The sequence below is a fragment of the Cryptomeria japonica genome, unplaced genomic scaffold (assembly GCF_030272615.1).
Source record: "Cryptomeria japonica unplaced genomic scaffold, Sugi_1.0 HiC_scaffold_68, whole genome shotgun sequence".
Taxonomy (NCBI): Eukaryota; Viridiplantae; Streptophyta; class Pinopsida; order Cupressales; family Cupressaceae; genus Cryptomeria; species Cryptomeria japonica.
In genome coordinates this window covers 312501-331858 of record NW_026728890.1, presented here as the reverse complement: position 1 = coordinate 331858, position 19358 = coordinate 312501, and the positions used below count along the sequence as shown (strand labels likewise).

Genomic DNA, 19358 nt, shown 5'->3' with positions numbered 1-19358 from the left:
TTTTTAGTTTTTCGCCGGGCGTCGCAATGCTATTTGAATAAACCTTTTGCCCGTTTGCGTTCTCGTCGGGGCCGGGCCGGGCCGGGGTGCGCTGCCCGCACTACCGCGCGCGCGGGGGCGACACCGAGCGCGCACCCGAGGCGCCCCGAGCACACAGGCCACGGTGCAACCCGGGCGTTGTGCGCGCACCCCGGTGCGCCCGAGGTGCTGCGCGCGCACCCAGGTGAAATCGGTGTGCACCTCGGCCAGTGCGCGCTCGGTCGAGTCGCGCACGTTGGCCAAGGTGCACGGTGATGTTTCTTACTCTAAGGTTCCGCACCAGACGCCCGGGACAGGTGAGCGAAGCTGGGCGGGGCCGGGTGCGCGGCCGGGGCAGGTGCACGCAGCTGGAGAGAGCTTTGGAGCACACTTCGGAGCGCACCAATGATGCGCTCCATTCAAAAGTTTCCTGAAAAGGCAAAAAAAGTTGAGATTATAGAATTTCCCACTTGAGAGATTGTAAAAAAAAAAAATTTAAAATGAAGGAAACGCGGGTGCCAAGGTGTGCGCAGCCCAGCCAAGGTGTGCGCACCAAGGCGCCCACCCTGGCGAAGGTGCACGCAAGGTGCGCACCCGAGGCAAACCGGACAATTAACCCAACTTTCGACTTCGCGCGCACCTTGGAGCGCACTTCGGAGCGCTCCTTGGTGCGCACCAATCTTGGGCACCTCGGAGTGCACCATGGCGCCCACCAAGGTGCGCACCCGGGGCAAACCGAGCTCCGACTTCGTGCGCACCTTGGAGCGCACGAAAGGTGTGCACCATGGCGCCCACCAAGGTGCGCAGCCCAGCCAAGGCGTGCGCATCAAGGTGCGCACCCTGGCGAAGGTGCGCACCCGGGGCAAACCGAGCTCCGACTTCGTGCGCACCTTGGAGCGCACAAAAGGTGCGCAACCCAGCCAAGGTGTGCGCACCCCGGTCAAACCGAGCTCCGAATCGTGCGCACCAGAGGTGCACGCCATCGTGCGCACCTTGGAGCACACTTCGGAGCCCTCCTTGGTGCGCGCCGATGTTGCGCACCTCGGAGCGCACCCGGGGAAAACAATGCAATTAACCCGACTTTCGACTTCGTGGGCACCTCGGAGCGCTCTCGGGTTCGCACCTCGGAGCACACCGAGGTGCGCACCTTTGATGCGCTGCCTTCACCAATTTCCAGAAAAGGCAAGAAAACATTGAGAAGGTGTGCGCACCGAGGTGCCCACCCTGGCGAAGGTGCACGCGAGGTGCGCACCCGGGGCAAACCGGGCTCCGACTTCGTGCACGCCGCACCTTGGAGCACACTTCGGAGCGCTCCTTGGTGCGCACCAGGGCGCGCAACCCAGCCGAGGTGCCCACCCCGGCGAAGGTGCACGCGAGGTGCGCACCCGGGGCAAACCGGGCTCCGACTTCGTGCACGCCATGGTGCCCACCGCGGCGAAGGTGCACGCGAGGTGCGCACCCGGGGCAAACCGGGCTCCGACTTCGTGCACGCCGCACCTTGGAGCACACTTCGGAGCGCTCCTTGGTGCGCACCATGGTGCCCACCAGGGCGCGCAACCCCGCCGAAGGTGCACGCGAGGTGCGCACCCGGGGCAAACCGGGCTCCGACTTCGTGCACGCCGCACCTTGGAGCACACTTCGGAGCGCTCCTTGGTGCGCACCATGGTGCCCACCAGGGCGCGCAACCCCGCCGAAGGTGCACGCGAGGTGCGCACCCGGGGCAAACCGGGCTCCGACTTCGTGCACGCCATGGTGCGCACCGCGGCGAAGGTGCGCACCCGGGGCAAACCGGGCTCCGACTTCGTGCACGCCGCACCTTGGAGCACACTTCGGAGCGCTCCTTGGTGCGCACCAGGGCGCGCAACCCAGCCGAGGTGCCCACCCCGGCGAAGGTGCACGCGAGGTGCGTACCCGGGGCAAACCGGGCTCCGACTTCGTGCACGCCGCACCTTGGAGCACACTTCGGAGCGCTCCTTGGTGCGCACCATGGTGCCCACCAGGCCGCGCAACCCAGCCAAGGTGTGCGCACCAAGGTGCACGCGAGGTGCGCACCCGGGGCAAACCGGGGTCCGACTTCGTGCACGCCGCACCTTGGAGCACACATCGGGGCGCTCCCGGGTTCGCACCGGCGTTGCGCACCGTGGTGGGCACCTCGGAGCACACCAAGGTGGGCAGCGAGGTGCGCACCTTTGATGCGATGCCTTCACTAATTTCCATAAAAGGCAAAAAAAAAACGAGATTTTAAAATTTCCGTTTTGAAAGATAGTGAGAAAAAGGGAATGCTGGTGCCATCTTGAGCCCGCCCTGGTGCGCAGCCCAGCCAAGGTGTGCGCACCAAGGTGCCCACCCTGGCGAAGGTGCGCGCCCGGGCAATTAACCCAACTTCCAACTTCGCGCGCGCCAGGGTGGGAGCGCACCCAACAACCGGGCCTGGGAAGAGCCAATGCGAGAAACCCCACCAAACGCTCTGACAAAAAAAGAGGGGGCGCTCCAGTAACCCCGCTTCGGAGCGCACCCTGGGCAAACCCAGCCAAGGTGCCCACCCCGGCCAAGGTGCAGGCGAGGTGCGCACCCGGGGCAAACCGGGCTCCGACAACGTGCACGCCGCACCTTGGAGCACACTTCGTAGCGCTCCCGGGTGCGCACCTCAGAGCACACCAAGGTGGGCAGCGAGGTGCGCACCTTTGATGCGCTGCCTTCACTAATTTCCAGAAAAGGCAAAAAAAAAAGGAGATTTTAAAATTTCCGTTTTGAAAGATAGTGAAAAAAACGGAACGCGCGTGCCATCTTGAGCCCGCCCTGGTGCGCAGCCCAGGTAAGGTGCCCACCCTGGCAAAGGTGCGCACCCGGGCAATTAACCCTACTTCCGACTTCGTGCGCGCCAGGGTGGCAACCGGGCCTCGGAAGAGCCAATGCGAGAAACCCCACCAAACGCTCCGACAAAAAAAGAGGCGGCGCTCCAATAACCCCGCTTCGGAGCGCAGCCGGGGCAAACCCAGCCAAGGTGCCCACCCCGACGAAGGTGCACGCGAGGTGCGCACCCGGGGCAAACCGGGCTCCGACAACGTGCACGCAGCACCTTGGAGCACACTTCGAAGCACTCCCGGGTGCCCACCGGCGTTGCGCACCGTGGTGGGCAGCGAGGTGCGCACCTTTGATGCGCTGCCTTCACTAATTTCCAGAAAAAGGCAAAAAAAAATGAGATTTTAAAATTTCCGTTTTGAAAGATAGTGAAAAAAAAGGAACGCGGGTGCCATCTTGAGCCCGCCCTGGTGCGCAGCCCAGGCAAGGCATGCGCACCAAGGTGCCCACCCGAGGTGCACACCCGGGGCAAACCGGGCTCCGACTTCGTGCAGGCCGCACCTTGGAGCACACTTCGGAGCGCTCCTTGGTGCGCACCATGGTGCCCACCAGGGCGCGCAACCCAGCCAAGGTCTGCACACCAAGGTGCCCACCCCGGCGAAGGTGCACGCGAGGTGCGCACCCGGGGCAAACCGGGCTCCGACTTCGTGCACGCCATGGTGCCCACCGCGGCGAAGGTGCACGCGAGGTGCGCACCCGGGGCAAACCGGGCTCCGACTTCGTGCACGCCGCACCTTGGAGCACACTTCGGAGCGCTCCTTGGTGCGCACCATGGTGCCCACCAGGGCGCGCAACCCAGCCAAGGTGTGCGCACCAAGGTGCACGCGAGGTGCGCACCCGGGGCAAACCGGGGTCCGACTTCGTGCACGCCGCACCTTGGAGCACACATCGGAGCGCTCCCAGGTTCGCACCAGCGTTGCGCACCTTTGATGCGCTGCCTTCACTAATTTCCAGAAAAGGCAAAAAAAAACGATATTTTAAAATTTCCGTTCTGAAAGATAGTGAAAAAAACGGAACGCGGGTGCCATCTTGAGCCCTTCCTGGTGCGCAGCCCAGGCAAGTTGTGCGCACCAAGGTGCCCACCCTGGCGGAGGTGCGCGCCCGGGGCAAACCGGGCTCCGACTTCGTGCACTGCATGGTGCCCACCAAGGCGCGCAACCCAGCCAAGGTGCCCACCGCAGCGAAGGTGCACGCGAGGTGCACACCCGGGGCAAACCGGGCTCCGACTTCGTGCACGCCGCACCTTGGAGCACACTTCAGAGCGCTCCTTGGTGCGCACCAGGGCGCGCAACCCAGCCGAGGTGCCCACCCCGGCGAAGGTGCACGCGAGGTGCGCACCCGGGGCAAACCGGGCTCCGACTTCGTGCACGCCATGGTGCCCACCGCGGCGAAGGTGCGCACCCGGGGCAAACCGGGCTCCTACTTCGTGCACGCCGCACCTTGGAGCACACTTCGGAGCGCTCCTTGGTGCGCACCATGGTGCCCACCAGGCCGCGCAACCCAGCCAAGGTGTGCGCACCAAGGTGCACGCGAGGTGCGCACCCGGGGCAAACCGGGGTCCGACTTCGTGCACGCCGCACCTTGGAGCACACATCGGGGCGCTCCCGGGTTCGCACCGGCGTTGCGCACCGTGGTGGGCACCTCGGAGCACACCAAGGTGGGCAGCGAGGTGCGCACCTTTGATGCGATGCCTTCACTAATTTCCATAAAAGGCAAAAAAAAAACGAGATTTTAAAATTTCCGTTTTGAAAGATAGTGAGAAAAAGGGAATGCTGGTGCCATCTTGAGCCCGCCCTGGTGCGCAGCCCAGCCAAGGTTTGCGCACCAAGGTGCCCACCCTGGCGAAGGTGCGCGCCCGGGCAATTAACCCAACTTCCAACTTCGCGCGCGCCAGAGTGGGAGCGCACCCAACAACCGGGCCTAGGAAGAGCCAATGCGAGAAACCCCACCAAACTCTCTGACAAAAAAAGAGGGGGCGCTCCAGTAACCCCGCTTCGGAGCGCACCCTGGGCAAACCCAGCCAAGGTGCCCACCCCGGCCAAGGTGCAGGCGAGGTGCGCACCCGGGGCAAACCGGGCTCCGACAACGTGCACGCCGCACCTTGGAGCACACTTCGTAGCGCTCCCGGGTGCGCACCTCAGAGCACACCAAGGTGGGCAGCGAGGTGCGCACCTTTGATGCGCTGCCTTCACTAATTTCCAGAAAAGGCAAAAAAAAAAGGAGATTTTAAAATTTCCGTTTTGAAAGATAGTGAAAAAAACGGAACGCGCGTGCCATCTTGAGCCCGCCCTGGTGCGCAGCCCAGGTAAGGTGCCACCCTGGCAAAGGTGCGCACCCGGGCAATTAACCCTACTTCCGACTTCGTGCGCGCCAGGGTGGCAACCGGGCCTCGGAAGAGCCAATGCGAGAAACCCCACCAAACGCTCCGACAAAAAAAGAGGCGGCGCTCCAATAACCCCGCTTCGGAGCGCAGCCGGGGCAAACCAAGCCAAGGTGCCCACCCCGACGAAGGTGCACGCGAGGTGCGCACCCGGGGCAAACCGGGCTCCGACAACGTGCACGCAGCACCTTGGAGCACACTTCGAAGCACTCCCGGGTGCCCACCGGCGTTGCGCACCGTGGTGGGCAGCGAGGTGCGCACCTTTGATGCGCTGCCTTCACTAATTTCCAGAAAAAGGCAAAAAAAAATGAGATTTTAAAATTTCCGTTTTGAAAGATAGTGAAAAAAAAGGAACGCGGGTGCCATCTTGAGCCCGCCCTGGTGCGCAGCCCAGGCAAGGCATGCGCACCAAGGTGCCCACCCGAGGTGCACACCCGGGGCAAACCGGGCTCCGACTTCGTGCAGGCCGCACCTTGGAGCACACTTCGGAGCGCTCCTTGGTGCGCACCATGGTGCCCACCAGGGCGCACCCGGGGCAAACCGGGCTCCGACTTCGTGCACGCCGCACCTTGGAGCACACATCGGAGCGCTCCCAGGTTCGCACCAGCGTTGCGCACCTTTGATGCGCTGCCTTCACTAATTTCCAGAAAAGGCAAAAAAAAACGATATTTTAAAATTTCCGTTCTGAAAGATAGTGAAAAAAACGGAACGCGGGTGCCATCTTGAGCCCTTCCTGGTGCGCAGCCCAGGCAAGTTGTGCGCACCAAGGTGCCCACCCTGGCGGAGGTGCGCGCCCGGGGCAAACCGGGCTCCGACTTCGTGCACTGCATGGTGCCCACCAAGGCGCGCAACCCAGCCAAGGTGCCCACCGCAGCGAAGGTGCACGCGAGGTGCGCACCCGAGGTGCACACCCGGGGCAAACCGGGCTCCGACTTCGTGCACGCCGCACCTTGGAGCACACTTCAGAGCGCTCCTTGGTACGCACCAGGGCGCGCAACCCAGCCAAGGTGCTCACCCCGGCGAAGGTGCACGCGAGGTGCGCACCCGGGGCAAACCGGGCTCGGACTTCGTGCACGCCGCACCTTGGAGCACACATCGGAGCGCTCCCGGGTTCGCACCAGCATTGCGCACCTTTGATGCGCTGCCTTCACTAATTTCCAGAAAAGGCAAAAAAAAGAAAAAAATGAGATTTTAAAATTTCCGTTTTGAAAGATAGTGAAAAAAACGGAACGCGGGTGCCATCTTGAGCCCGCCCTGGTGTGCAGCCCAGGCAAGTTGTGCGCACCAAGGCACCCACCCTGGCCAAGGTGGGTCACGGGGTGGGTCCTAGGGTGGGTAACGGGGTGGGTACTAAGGTGCGTGCCAAGGTGGGTCATAGGGTGGGTGCCAAGGTGGGCACCAGGGTGGGTGTGCACCAACCCTAGCCAGGGTAGGTCACGGGGTGGTTGTCGGGGTGGGCGTCAAGGAGCCAAGGTGGGTGGCAAGTAGCCAAGTTGCGTGCCAAGGTGGGTGTCGGGGTGGGTGCCAAGGATCCAAGGTGGGTGCCAAGGAACCAAGGTGGGTGTCTGGGTGGGTGCCGAGGTGGGAGCCAGGGTGGGTCCCAAGGTGAGTGCAAAGGTGGGTGCCAGGGTCAAGGTGAGTGCCAATGTGGGTTCCAAGGTGCCAGGGTCAGGGTGAGTGCCAATGTGGGTTCAAAGGTGCTAAGTTGGGTGCGAGGTTGGGTGCGAGGGTGGGTGGGTGCCAAGGTGTGCTAGGTGGAAGCCCGGGTGGGTCGGCATCCCATGGGTGTCGAGTTGGGTGCCTGATGGGTGCTTCTTGTCAAGTTTTAGTCGTCGGGACTCATTTCGAGCCTTAGAGGTCGTTTCTTGTCCGGTTGCCCTGTCTTCGACCTGGGAACCCAATTTTGGTCCTCGGGTCCCATTTTTTTTTGTCTCGCATCCCACTTTTGGCCTGTGGCCTTTTCGGGGTCGATTCTCGTTTTGGGCATCAGAGCATGTTTCTTCTCCTAAAACCCAATATTTGTTTATTAAGTCTCGGAACACATTTTTGTTCTCGTGGACCCATCATGGGTCTTGGAACGCATTTGTGGTCCTTGGGTCCCATTTTGCATCCCGAAACTTGTGTTTTGGTGCTTGATCCCTATTTTGGGTGCCCACCTTGCACCAAGTGCGCACCCGGGGCAAACCGAGCGCCTTGGTGCACCGGGGCAAGATCGAGCGTGCACCCGAGGCGCCCCGAACATGCACCAAGGTGCACTCGGCCCACATGTGAGCGCAGGTCGTTGCGCCCGAGGTGGTGTGTGGGCACCGCGTTGCAGACGGGACACTGCACGCACACGACGCCCCCTCCAGGTGCACGCACGTAGGCCGGGCCGGGTGCACACCCGACGCCCTAGCAAGGTGCGCGCACCCGGGCAGGGCTCACACTTGGCGAACGGGGCGCACTTCGCGAGGGAGGGTGTGCACCTCGACGGGGGTGGGTGGCCGGGGTGGATTCGCACGTGGGTCGCGGTTTGCTAAGTACACACTGCGACAAGCTCATAACGGGTGCGATCATACCAGCGTTAGTGCACCGGATCCCATCAGAACTCCGCAGTTAAGCGCGCTTGGGCCGGAGTAGTACTGGGATGGGTGACCTCCCGGGAAGTCCCGGTGTTGCACCCTTTTTTAGTTTTTCGCCGGGCGTCGCAATGCTATTTGAATAAACCTTTTGCCCGTTTGCGTTCTCGTCGGGGCCGGGCCGGGCCGGGGTGCGCTGCCCGCACTACCGCGCGCGCGGGGGCGACACCGAGCGCGCACCCGAGGCGCCCCGAGCACACAGGCCACGGTGCAACCCGGGCGTTGTGCGCGCACCCCGGTGCGCCCGAGGTGCTGCGCGCGCACCCAGGTGAAATCGGTGTGCACCTCGGCCAGTGCGCGCTCGGTCGAGTCGCGCACGTTGGCCAAGGTGCACGGTGATGTTTCTTACTCTAAGGTTCCGCACCAGACGCCCGGGACAGGTGAGCGAAGCTGGGCGGGGCCGGGTGCGCGGCCGGGGCAGGTGCACGCAGCTGGAGAGAGCTTTGGAGCACACTTCGGAGCGCACCAATGATGCGCTCCATTCAAAAGTTTCCTGAAAAGGCAAAAAAAGTTGAGATTATAGAATTTCCCACTTGAGAGATTGTAAAAAAAAAAAATTTAAAATGAAGGAAACGCGGGTGCCAAGGTGTGCGCAGCCCAGCCAAGGTGTGCGCACCAAGGCGCCCACCCTGGCGAAGGTGCACGCAAGGTGCGCACCCGAGGCAAACCGGACAATTAACCCAACTTTCGACTTCGCGCGCACCTTGGAGCGCACTTCGGAGCGCTCCTTGGTGCGCACCAATCTTGGGCACCTCGGAGTGCACCATGGCGCCCACCAAGGTGCGCACCCGGGGCAAACCGAGCTCCGACTTCGTGCGCACCTTGGAGCGCACGAAAGGTGCGCACCATGGCGCCCACCAAGGTGCGCAGCCCAGCCAAGGCGTGCGCATCAAGGTGCGCACCCTGGCGAAGGTGCGCACCCGGGGCAAACCGAGCTCCGACTTCGTGCGCACCTTGGAGCGCACAAAAGGTGCGCAACCCAGCCAAGGTGTGCGCACCCCGGTCAAACCGAGCTCCGAATCGTGCGCACCAGAGGTGCACGCCATCGTGCGCACCTTGGAGCACACTTCGGAGCCCTCCTTGGTGCGCGCCGATGTTGCGCACCTCGGAGCGCACCCGGGGAAAACAATGCAATTAACCCGACTTTCGACTTCGTGGGCACCTCGGAGCGCTCTCGGGTTCGCACCTCGGAGCACACCGAGGTGCGCACCTTTGATGCGCTGCCTTCACCAATTTCCAGAAAAGGCAAGAAAACATTGAGAAGGTGTGCGCACCGAGGTGCCCACCCTGGCGAAGGTGCACGCGAGGTGCGCACCCGGGGCAAACCGGGCTCCGACTTCGTGCACGCCGCACCTTGGAGCACACTTCGGAGCGCTCCTTGGTGCGCACCAGGGCGCGCAACCCAGCCGAGGTGCCCACCCCGGCGAAGGTGCACGCGAGGTGCGCACCCGGGGCAAACCGGGCTCCGACTTCGTGCACGCCATGGTGCCCACCGCGGCGAAGGTGCACGCGAGGTGCGCACCCGGGGCAAACCGGGCTCCGACTTCGTGCACGCCGCACCTTGGAGCACACTTCGGAGCGCTCCTTGGTGCGCACCATGGTGCCCACCAGGGCGCGCAACCCCGCCGAAGGTGCACGCGAGGTGCGCACCCGGGGCAAACCGGGCTCCGACTTCGTGCACGCCGCACCTTGGAGCACACTTCGGAGCGCTCCTTGGTGCGCACCATGGTGCCCACCAGGGCGCGCAACCCCGCCGAAGGTGCACGCGAGGTGCGCACCCGGGGCAAACCGGGCTCCGACTTCGTGCACGCCATGGTGCGCACCGCGGCGAAGGTGCGCACCCGGGGCAAACCGGGCTCCGACTTCGTGCACGCCGCACCTTGGAGCACACTTCGGAGCGCTCCTTGGTGCGCACCAGGGCGCGCAACCCAGCCGAGGTGCCCACCCCGGCGAAGGTGCACGCGAGGTGCGTACCCGGGGCAAACCGGGCTCCGACTTCGTGCACGCCGCACCTTGGAGCACACTTCGGAGCGCTCCTTGGTGCGCACCATGGTGCCCACCAGGCCGCGCAACCCAGCCAAGGTGTGCGCACCAAGGTGCACGCGAGGTGCGCACCCGGGGCAAACCGGGGTCCGACTTCGTGCACGCCGCACCTTGGAGCACACATCGGGGCGCTCCCGGGTTCGCACCGGCGTTGCGCACCGTGGTGGGCACCTCGGAGCACACCAAGGTGGGCAGCGAGGTGCGCACCTTTGATGCGATGCCTTCACTAATTTCCATAAAAGGCAAAAAAAAAACGAGATTTTAAAATTTCCGTTTTGAAAGATAGTGAGAAAAAGGGAATGCTGGTGCCATCTTGAGCCCGCCCTGGTGCGCAGCCCAGCCAAGGTGTGTGCACCAAGGTGCCCACCCTGGCGAAGGTGCGCGCCCGGGCAATTAACCCAACTTCCAACTTCGCGCGCGCCAGGGTGGGAGCGCACCCAACAACCGGGCCTGGGAAGAGCCAATGCGAGAAACCCCACCAAACGCTCTGACAAAAAAAGAGGGGGCGCTCCAGTAACCCCGCTTCGGAGCGCACCCTGGGCAAACCCAGCCAAGGTGCCCACCCCGGCCAAGGTGCAGGCGAGGTGCGCACCCGGGGCAAACCGGGCTCCGACAACGTGCACGCCGCACCTTGGAGCACACTTCGTAGCGCTCCCGGGTGCGCACCTCAGAGCACACCAAGGTGGGCAGCGAGGTGCGCACCTTTGATGCGCTGCCTTCACTAATTTCCAGAAAAGGCAAAAAAAAAAGGAGATTTTAAAATTTCCGTTTTGAAAGATAGTGAAAAAAACGGAACGCGCGTGCCATCTTGAGCCCGCCCTGGTGCGCAGCCCAGGTAAGGTGCCCACCCTGGCAAAGGTGCGCACCCGGGCAATTAACCCTACTTCCGACTTCGTGCGCGCCAGGGTGGCAACCGGGCCTCGGAAGAGCCAATGCGAGAAACCCCACCAAACGCTCCGACAAAAAAAGAGGCGGCGCTCCAATAACCCCGCTTCGGAGCGCAGCCGGGGCAAACCCAGCCAAGGTGCCCACCCCGACGAAGGTGCACGCGAGGTGCGCACCCGGGGCAAACCGGGCTCCGACAACGTGCACGCAGCACCTTGGAGCACACTTCGAAGCACTCCCGGGTGCCCACCGGCGTTGCGCACCGTGGTGGGCAGCGAGGTGCGCACCTTTGATGCGCTGCCTTCACTAATTTCCAGAAAAAGGCAAAAAAAAATGAGATTTTAAAATTTCCGTTTTGAAAGATAGTGAAAAAAAAGGAACGCGGGTGCCATCTTGAGCCCGCCCTGGTGCGCAGCCCAGGCAAGGCATGCGCACCAAGGTGCCCACCCGAGGTGCACACCCGGGGCAAACCGGGCTCCGACTTCGTGCAGGCCGCACCTTGGAGCACACTTCGGAGCGCTCCTTGGTGCGCACCATGGTGCCCACCAGGGCGCGCAACCCAGCCAAGGTCTGCACACCAAGGTGCCCACCCCGGCGAAGGTGCACGCGAGGTGCGCACCCGGGGCAAACCGGGCTCCGACTTCGTGCACGCCATGGTGCCCACCGCGGCGAAGGTGCACGCGAGGTGCGCACCCGGGGCAAACCGGGCTCCGACTTCGTGCACGCCGCACCTTGGAGCACACTTCGGAGCGCTCCTTGGTGCGCACCATGGTGCCCACCAGGGCGCGCAACCCAGCCAAGGTGTGCGCACCAAGGTGCACGCGAGGTGCGCACCCGGGGCAAACCGGGGTCCGACTTCGTGCACGCCGCACCTTGGAGCACACATCGGAGCGCTCCCAGGTTCGCACCAGCGTTGCGCACCTTTGATGCGCTGCCTTCACTAATTTCCAGAAAAGGCAAAAAAAAACGATATTTTAAAATTTCCGTTCTGAAAGATAGTGAAAAAAACGGAACGCGGGTGCCATCTTGAGCCCTTCCTGGTGCGCAGCCCAGGCAAGTTGTGCGCACCAAGGTGCCCACCCTGGCGGAGGTGCGCGCCCGGGGCAAACCGGGCTCCGACTTCGTGCACTGCATGGTGCCCACCAAGGCGCGCAACCCAGCCAAGGTGCCCACCGCAGCGAAGGTGCACGCGAGGTGCACACCCGGGGCAAACCGGGCTCCGACTTCGTGCACGCCGCACCTTGGAGCACACTTCAGAGCGCTCCTTGGTGCGCACCAGGGCGCGCAACCCAGCCGAGGTGCCCACCCCGGCGAAGGTGCACGCGAGGTGCGCACCCGGGGCAAACCGGGCTCCGACTTCGTGCACGCCATGGTGCCCACCGCGGCGAAGGTGCGCACCCGGGGCAAACCGGGCTCCTACTTCGTGCACGCCGCACCTTGGAGCACACTTCGGAGCGCTCCTTGGTGCGCACCATGGTGCCCACCAGGCCGCGCAACCCAGCCAAGGTGTGCGCACCAAGGTGCACGCGAGGTGCGCACCCGGGGCAAACCGGGGTCCGACTTCGTGCACGCCGCACCTTGGAGCACACATCGGGGCGCTCCCGGGTTCGCACCGGCGTTGCGCACCGTGGTGGGCACCTCGGAGCACACCAAGGTGGGCAGCGAGGTGCGCACCTTTGATGCGATGCCTTCACTAATTTCCATAAAAGGCAAAAAAAAAACGAGATTTTAAAATTTCCGTTTTGAAAGATAGTGAGAAAAAGGGAATGCTGGTGCCATCTTGAGCCCGCCCTGGTGCGCAGCCCAGCCAAGGTTTGCGCACCAAGGTGCCCACCCTGGCGAAGGTGCGCGCCCGGGCAATTAACCCAACTTCCAACTTCGCGCGCGCCAGAGTGGGAGCGCACCCAACAACCGGGCCTGGGAAGAGCCAATGCGAGAAACCCCACCAAACTCTCTGACAAAAAAAGAGGGGGCGCTCCAGTAACCCCGCTTCGGAGCGCACCCTGGGCAAACCCAGCCAAGGTGCCCACCCCGGCCAAGGTGCAGGCGAGGTGCGCACCCGGGGCAAACCGGGCTCCGACAACGTGCACGCCGCACCTTGGAGCACACTTCGTAGCGCTCCCGGGTGCGCACCTCAGAGCACACCAAGGTGGGCAGCGAGGTGCGCACCTTTGATGCGCTGCCTTCACTAATTTCCAGAAAAGGCAAAAAAAAAAGGAGATTTTAAAATTTCCGTTTTGAAAGATAGTGAAAAAAACGGAACGCGCGTGCCATCTTGAGCCCGCCCTGGTGCGCAGCCCAGGTAAGGTGCCACCCTGGCAAAGGTGCGCACCCGGGCAATTAACCCTACTTCCGACTTCGTGCGCGCCAGGGTGGCAACCGGGCCTCGGAAGAGCCAATGCGAGAAACCCCACCAAACGCTCCGACAAAAAAAGAGGCGGCGCTCCAATAACCCCGCTTCGGAGCGCAGCCGGGGCAAACCAAGCCAAGGTGCCCACCCCGACGAAGGTGCACGCGAGGTGCGCACCCGGGGCAAACCGGGCTCCGACAACGTGCACGCAGCACCTTGGAGCACACTTCGAAGCACTCCCGGGTGCCCACCGGCGTTGCGCACCGTGGTGGGCAGCGAGGTGCGCACCTTTGATGCGCTGCCTTCACTAATTTCCAGAAAAAGGCAAAAAAAAATGAGATTTTAAAATTTCCGTTTTGAAAGATAGTGAAAAAAAAGGAACGCGGGTGCCATCTTGAGCCCGCCCTGGTGCGCAGCCCAGGCAAGGCATGCGCACCAAGGTGCCCACCCGAGGTGCACACCCGGGGCAAACCGGGCTCCGACTTCGTGCAGGCCGCACCTTGGAGCACACTTCGGAGCGCTCCTTGGTGCGCACCATGGTGCCCACCAGGGCGCACCCGGGGCAAACCGGGCTCCGACTTCGTGCACGCCGCACCTTGGAGCACACATCGGAGCGCTCCCAGGTTCGCACCAGCGTTGCGCACCTTTGATGCGCTGCCTTCACTAATTTCCAGAAAAGGCAAAAAAAAACGATATTTTAAAATTTCCGTTCTGAAAGATAGTGAAAAAAACGGAACGCGGGTGCCATCTTGAGCCCTTCCTGGTGCGCAGCCCAGGCAAGTTGTGCGCACCAAGGTGCCCACCCTGGCGGAGGTGCGCGCCCGGGGCAAACCGGGCTCCGACTTCGTGCACTGCATGGTGCCCACCAAGGCGCGCAACCCAGCCAAGGTGCCCACCGCAGCGAAGGTGCACGCGAGGTGCGCACCCGAGGTGCACACCCGGGGCAAACCGGGCTCCGACTTCGTGCACGCCGCACCTTGGAGCACACTTCAGAGCGCTCCTTGGTACGCACCAGGGCGCGCAACCCAGCCAAGGTGCTCACCCCGGCGAAGGTGCACGCGAGGTGCGCACCCGGGGCAAACCGGGCTCGGACTTCGTGCACGCCGCACCTTGGAGCACACATCGGAGCGCTCCCGGGTTCGCACCAGCATTGCGCACCTTTGATGCGCTGCCTTCACTAATTTCCAGAAAAGGCAAAAAAAAGAAAAAAATGAGATTTTAAAATTTCCGTTTTGAAAGATAGTGAAAAAAACGGAACGCGGGTGCCATCTTGAGCCCGCCCTGGTGTGCAGCCCAGGCAAGTTGTGCGCACCAAGGCACCCACCCTGGCCAAGGTGGGTCACGGGGTGGGTCCTAGGGTGGGTAACGGGGTGGGTACTAAGGTGCGTGCCAAGGTGGGTCATAGGGTGGGTGCCAAGGTGGGCACCAGGGTGGGTGTGCACCAACCCTAGCCAGGGTAGGTCACGGGGTGGTTGTCGGGGTGGGCGTCAAGGAGCCAAGGTGGGTGGCAAGTAGCCAAGTTGCGTGCCAAGGTGGGTGTCGGGGTGGGTGCCAAGGATCCAAGGTGGGTGCCAAGGAACCAAGGTGGGTGTCTGGGTGGGTGCCGAGGTGGGAGCCAGGGTGGGTCCCAAGGTGAGTGCAAAGGTGGGTGCCAGGGTCAAGGTGAGTGCCAATGTGGGTTCCAAGGTGCCAGGGTCAGGGTGAGTGCCAATGTGGGTTCAAAGGTGCTAAGTTGGGTGCGAGGTTGGGTGCGAGGGTGGGTGGGTGCCAAGGTGTGCTAGGTGGAAGCCCGGGTGGGTCGGCATCCCATGGGTGTCGAGTTGGGTGCCTGATGGGTGCTTCTTGTCAAGTTTTAGTCGTCGGGACTCATTTCGAGCCTTAGAGGTCGTTTCTTGTCCGGTTGCCCTGTCTTCGACCTGGGAACCCAATTTTGGTCCTCGGGTCCCATTTTTTTTTGTCTCGCATCCCACTTTTGGCCTGTGGCCTTTTCGGGGTCGATTCTCGTTTTGGGCATCAGAGCATGTTTCTTCTCCTAAAACCCAATATTTGTTTATTAAGTCTCGGAACACATTTTTGTTCTCGTGGACCCATCATGGGTCTTGGAACGCATTTGTGGTCCTTGGGTCCCATTTTGCATCCCGAAACTTGTGTTTTGGTGCTTGATCCCTATTTTGGGTGCCCACCTTGCACCAAGTGCGCACCCGGGGCAAACCGAGCGCCTTGGTGCACCGGGGCAAGATCGAGCGTGCACCCGAGGCGCCCCGAACATGCACCAAGGTGCACTCGGCCCACATGTGAGCGCAGGTCGTTGCGCCCGAGGTGGTGTGTGGGCACCGCGTTGCAGACGGGACACTGCACGCACACGACGCCCCCTCCAGGTGCACGCACGTAGGCCGGGCCGGGTGCACACCCGACGCCCTAGCAAGGTGCGCGCACCCGGGCAGGGCTCACACTTGGCGAACGGGGCGCACTTCGCGAGGGAGGGTGTGCACCTCGACGGGGGTGGGTGGCCGGGGTGGATTCGCACGTGGGTCGCGGTTTGCTAAGTACACACTGCGACAAGCTCATAACGGGTGCGATCATACCAGCGTTAGTGCACCGGATCCCATCAGAACTCCGCAGTTAAGCGCGCTTGGGCCGGAGTAGTACTGGGATGGGTGACCTCCCGGGAAGTCCCGGTGTTGCACCCTTTTTTAGTTTTTCGCCGGGCGTCGCAATGCTATTTGAATAAACCTTTTGCCCGTTTGCGTTCTCGTCGGGGCCGGGCCGGGCCGGGGTGCGCTGCCCGCACTACCGCGCGCGCGGGGGCGACACCGAGCGCGCACCCGAGGCGCCCCGAGCACACAGGCCACGGTGCAACCCGGGCGTTGTGCGCGCACCCCGGTGCGCCCGAGGTGCTGCGCGCGCACCCAGGTGAAATCGGTGTGCACCTCGGCCAGTGCGCGCTCGGTCGAGTCGCGCACGTTGGCCAAGGTGCACGGTGATGTTTCTTACTCTAAGGTTCCGCACCAGACGCCCGGGACAGGTGAGCGAAGCTGGGCGGGGCCGGGTGCGCGGCCGGGGCAGGTGCACGCAGCTGGAGAGAGCTTTGGAGCACACTTCGGAGCGCACCAATGATGCGCTCCATTCAAAAGTTTCCTGAAAAGGCAAAAAAAGTTGAGATTATAGAATTTCCCACTTGAGAGATTGTAAAAAAAAAAAATTTAAAATGAAGGAAACGCGGGTGCCAAGGTGTGCGCAGCCCAGCCAAGGTGTGCGCACCAAGGCGCCCACCCTGGCGAAGGTGCACGCAAGGTGCGCACCCGAGGCAAACCGGACAATTAACCCAACTTTCGACTTCGCGCGCACCTTGGAGCGCACTTCGGAGCGCTCCTTGGTGCGCACCAATCTTGGGCACCTCGGAGTGCACCATGGCGCCCACCAAGGTGCGCACCCGGGGCAAACCGAGCTCCGACTTCGTGCGCACCTTGGAGCGCACGAAAGGTGCGCACCATGGCGCCCACCAAGGTGCGCAGCCCAGCCAAGGCGTGCGCATCAAGGTGCGCACCCTGGCGAAGGTGCGCACCCGGGGCAAACCGAGCTCCGACTTCGTGCGCACCTTGGAGCGCACAAAAGGTGCGCAACCCAGCCAAGGTGTGCGCACCCCGGTCAAACCGAGCTCCGAATCGTGCGCACCAGAGGTGCACGCCATCGTGCGCACCTTGGAGCACACTTCGGAGCCCTCCTTGGTGCGCGCCGATGTTGCGCACCTCGGAGCGCACCCGGGGAAAACAATGCAATTAACCCGACTTTCGACTTCGTGGGCACCTCGGAGCGCTCTCGGGTTCGCACCTCGGAGCACACCGAGGTGCGCACCTTTGATGCGCTGCCTTCACCAATTTCCAGAAAAGGCAAGAAAACATTGAGAAGGTGTGCGCACCGAGGTGCCCACCCTGGCGAAGGTGCACGCGAGGTGCGCACCCGGGGCAAACCGGGCTCCGACTTCGTGCACGCCGCACCTTGGAGCACACTTCGGAGCGCTCCTTGGTGCGCACCAGGGCGCGCAACCCAGCCGAGGTGCCCACCCCGGCGAAGGTGCACGCGAGGTGCGCACCCGGGGCAAACCGGGCTCCGACTTCGTGCACGCCATGGTGCCCACCGCGGCGAAGGTGCACGCGAGGTGCGCACCCGGGGCAAACCGGGCTCCGACTTCGTGCACGCCGCACCTTGGAGCACACTTCGGAGCGCTCCTTGGTGCGCACCATGGTGCCCACCAGGGCGCGCAACCCCGCCGAAGGTGCACGCGAGGTGCGCACCCGGGGCAAACCGGGCTCCGACTTCGTGCACGCCGCACCTTGGAGCACACTTCGGAGCGCTCCTTGGTGCGCACCATGGTGCCCACCAGGGCGCGCAACCCCGCCGAAGGTGCACGCGAGGTGCGCACCCGGGGCAAACCGGGCTCCGACTTCGTGCACGCCATGGTGCGCACCGCGGCGAAGGTGCGCACCCGGGGCAAACCGGGCTCCGACTTCGTGCACGCCGCACCTTGGAGCACACTTCGGAGCGCTCCTTGGTGCGCACCAGGGCGCGCAACCCAGCCGAGGTGCCCACCCCGGCGAAGGTGCACGCGAGGTGCGTACCCGGGGCAAACCGGGCTCCGACTTCGTGCACGCCGCACCTTGGAGCACACTTCGGAGCGCTCCTTGGTGCGCACCATGGTGCCCACCAGGCCGCGCAACCCAGCCAAGGTGTGCGCACCAAGGTGCACGCGAGGTGCGCACCCGGGGCAAACCGGGGTCCGACTTCGTGCACGCCGCACCTTGGAGCACACATCGGGGCGCTCCCGGGTTCGCACCGGCGTTGCGCACCGTGGTGGGCACCTCGGAGCACACCAAGGTGGGCAGCGAGGTGCGCACCTTTGATGCGATGCCTTCACTAATTTCCATAAAAGGCAAAAAAAAAACGAGATTTTAAAATTTCCGTTTTGAAAGATAGTGAGAAAAAGGGAATGCTGGTGCCATCTTGAGCCCGCCCTGGTGCGCAGCCCAGCCAAGGTGTGCGCACCAAGGTGCCCACCCTGGCGAAGGTGCGCGCCCGGGCAATTAACCCAACTTCCAACTTCGCGCGCGCCAGGGTGGGAGCGCACCCAACAACCGGGCCTGGGAAGAGCCAATGCGAGAAACCCCACCAAACGCTCTGACAAAAAAAGAGGGGGCGCTCCAGTAACCCCGCTTCGGAGCGCACCCTGGGCAAACCCAGCCAAGGTGCCCACCCCGGCCAAGGTGCAGGCGAGGTGCGCACCCGGGGCAAACCGGGCTCCGACAACGTGCACGCCGCACCTTGGAGCACACTTCGTAGCGCTCCCGGGTGCGCACCTCAGAGCACACCAAGGTGGGCAGCGAGGTGCGCACCTTTGATGCGCTGCCTTCACTAATTTCCAGAAAAGGCAAAAAAAAAAGGAGATTTTAAAATTTCCGTTTTGAAAGATAGTGAAAAAAACGGAACGCGCGTGCCATCTTGAGCCCGCCCTGGTGCGCAGCCCAGGTAAGGTGCCCACCCTGGCAAAGGTGCGCACCCGGGCAATTAACCCTACTTCCGACTTCGTGCGCGCCAGGGTGGCAACCGGGCCTCGGAAGAGCCAATGCGAGAAACCCCACCAAACGCTCCGACAAAAAAAGAGGCGGCGCTCCAATAACCCCGCTTCGGAGCGCAGCCGGGGCAAACCCAGCCAAGGTGCCCACCCCGACGAAGGTGCACGCGAGGTGCGCACCCGGGGCAAACCGGGCTCCGACAACGTGCACGCAGCACCTTGGAGCACACTTCGAAGCACTCCCGGGTGCCCACCGGCGTTGCGCACCGTGGTGGGCAGCGAGGTGCGCACCTTTGATGCGCTGCCTTCACTAATTTCCAGAAAAAGGCAAAAAAAAATGAGATTTTAAAATTTCCGTTTTGAAAGATAGTGAAAAAAAAGGAACGCGGGTGCCATCTTGAGCCCGCCCTGGTGCGCAGCCCAGGCAAGGCATGCGCACCAAGGTGCCCACCCGAGGTGCACACCCGGGGCAAACCGGGCTCCGACTTCGTGCAGGCCGCACCTTGGAGCACACTTCGGAGCGCTCCTTGGTGCGCACCATGGTGCCCACCAGGGCGCGCAACCCAGCCAAGGTCTGCACACCAAGGTGCCCACCCCGGCGAAGGTGCACGCGAGGTGCGCACCCGGGGCAAA

At 63.1% G+C, this 19358-nt stretch overlaps 2 non-coding genes across 2 annotated transcripts; both read left to right on the top strand.

The window, feature by feature from the left end:
- Positions 1-7804: 7804 nt before the first annotated feature.
- LOC131863752 (5S ribosomal RNA) lies at positions 7805-7923 on the top strand. The gene has a single exon (XR_009362647.1). It is a non-coding gene; the product is annotated as a 5S ribosomal RNA (ribosomal RNA).
- A 7804-nt stretch (positions 7924-15727) lies between these two features.
- On the top strand, positions 15728-15846 carry LOC131863750 (5S ribosomal RNA). Its single transcript, XR_009362645.1, has one exon. It is a non-coding gene; the product is annotated as a 5S ribosomal RNA (ribosomal RNA).
- Positions 15847-19358: the final 3512 nt, after the last annotated feature.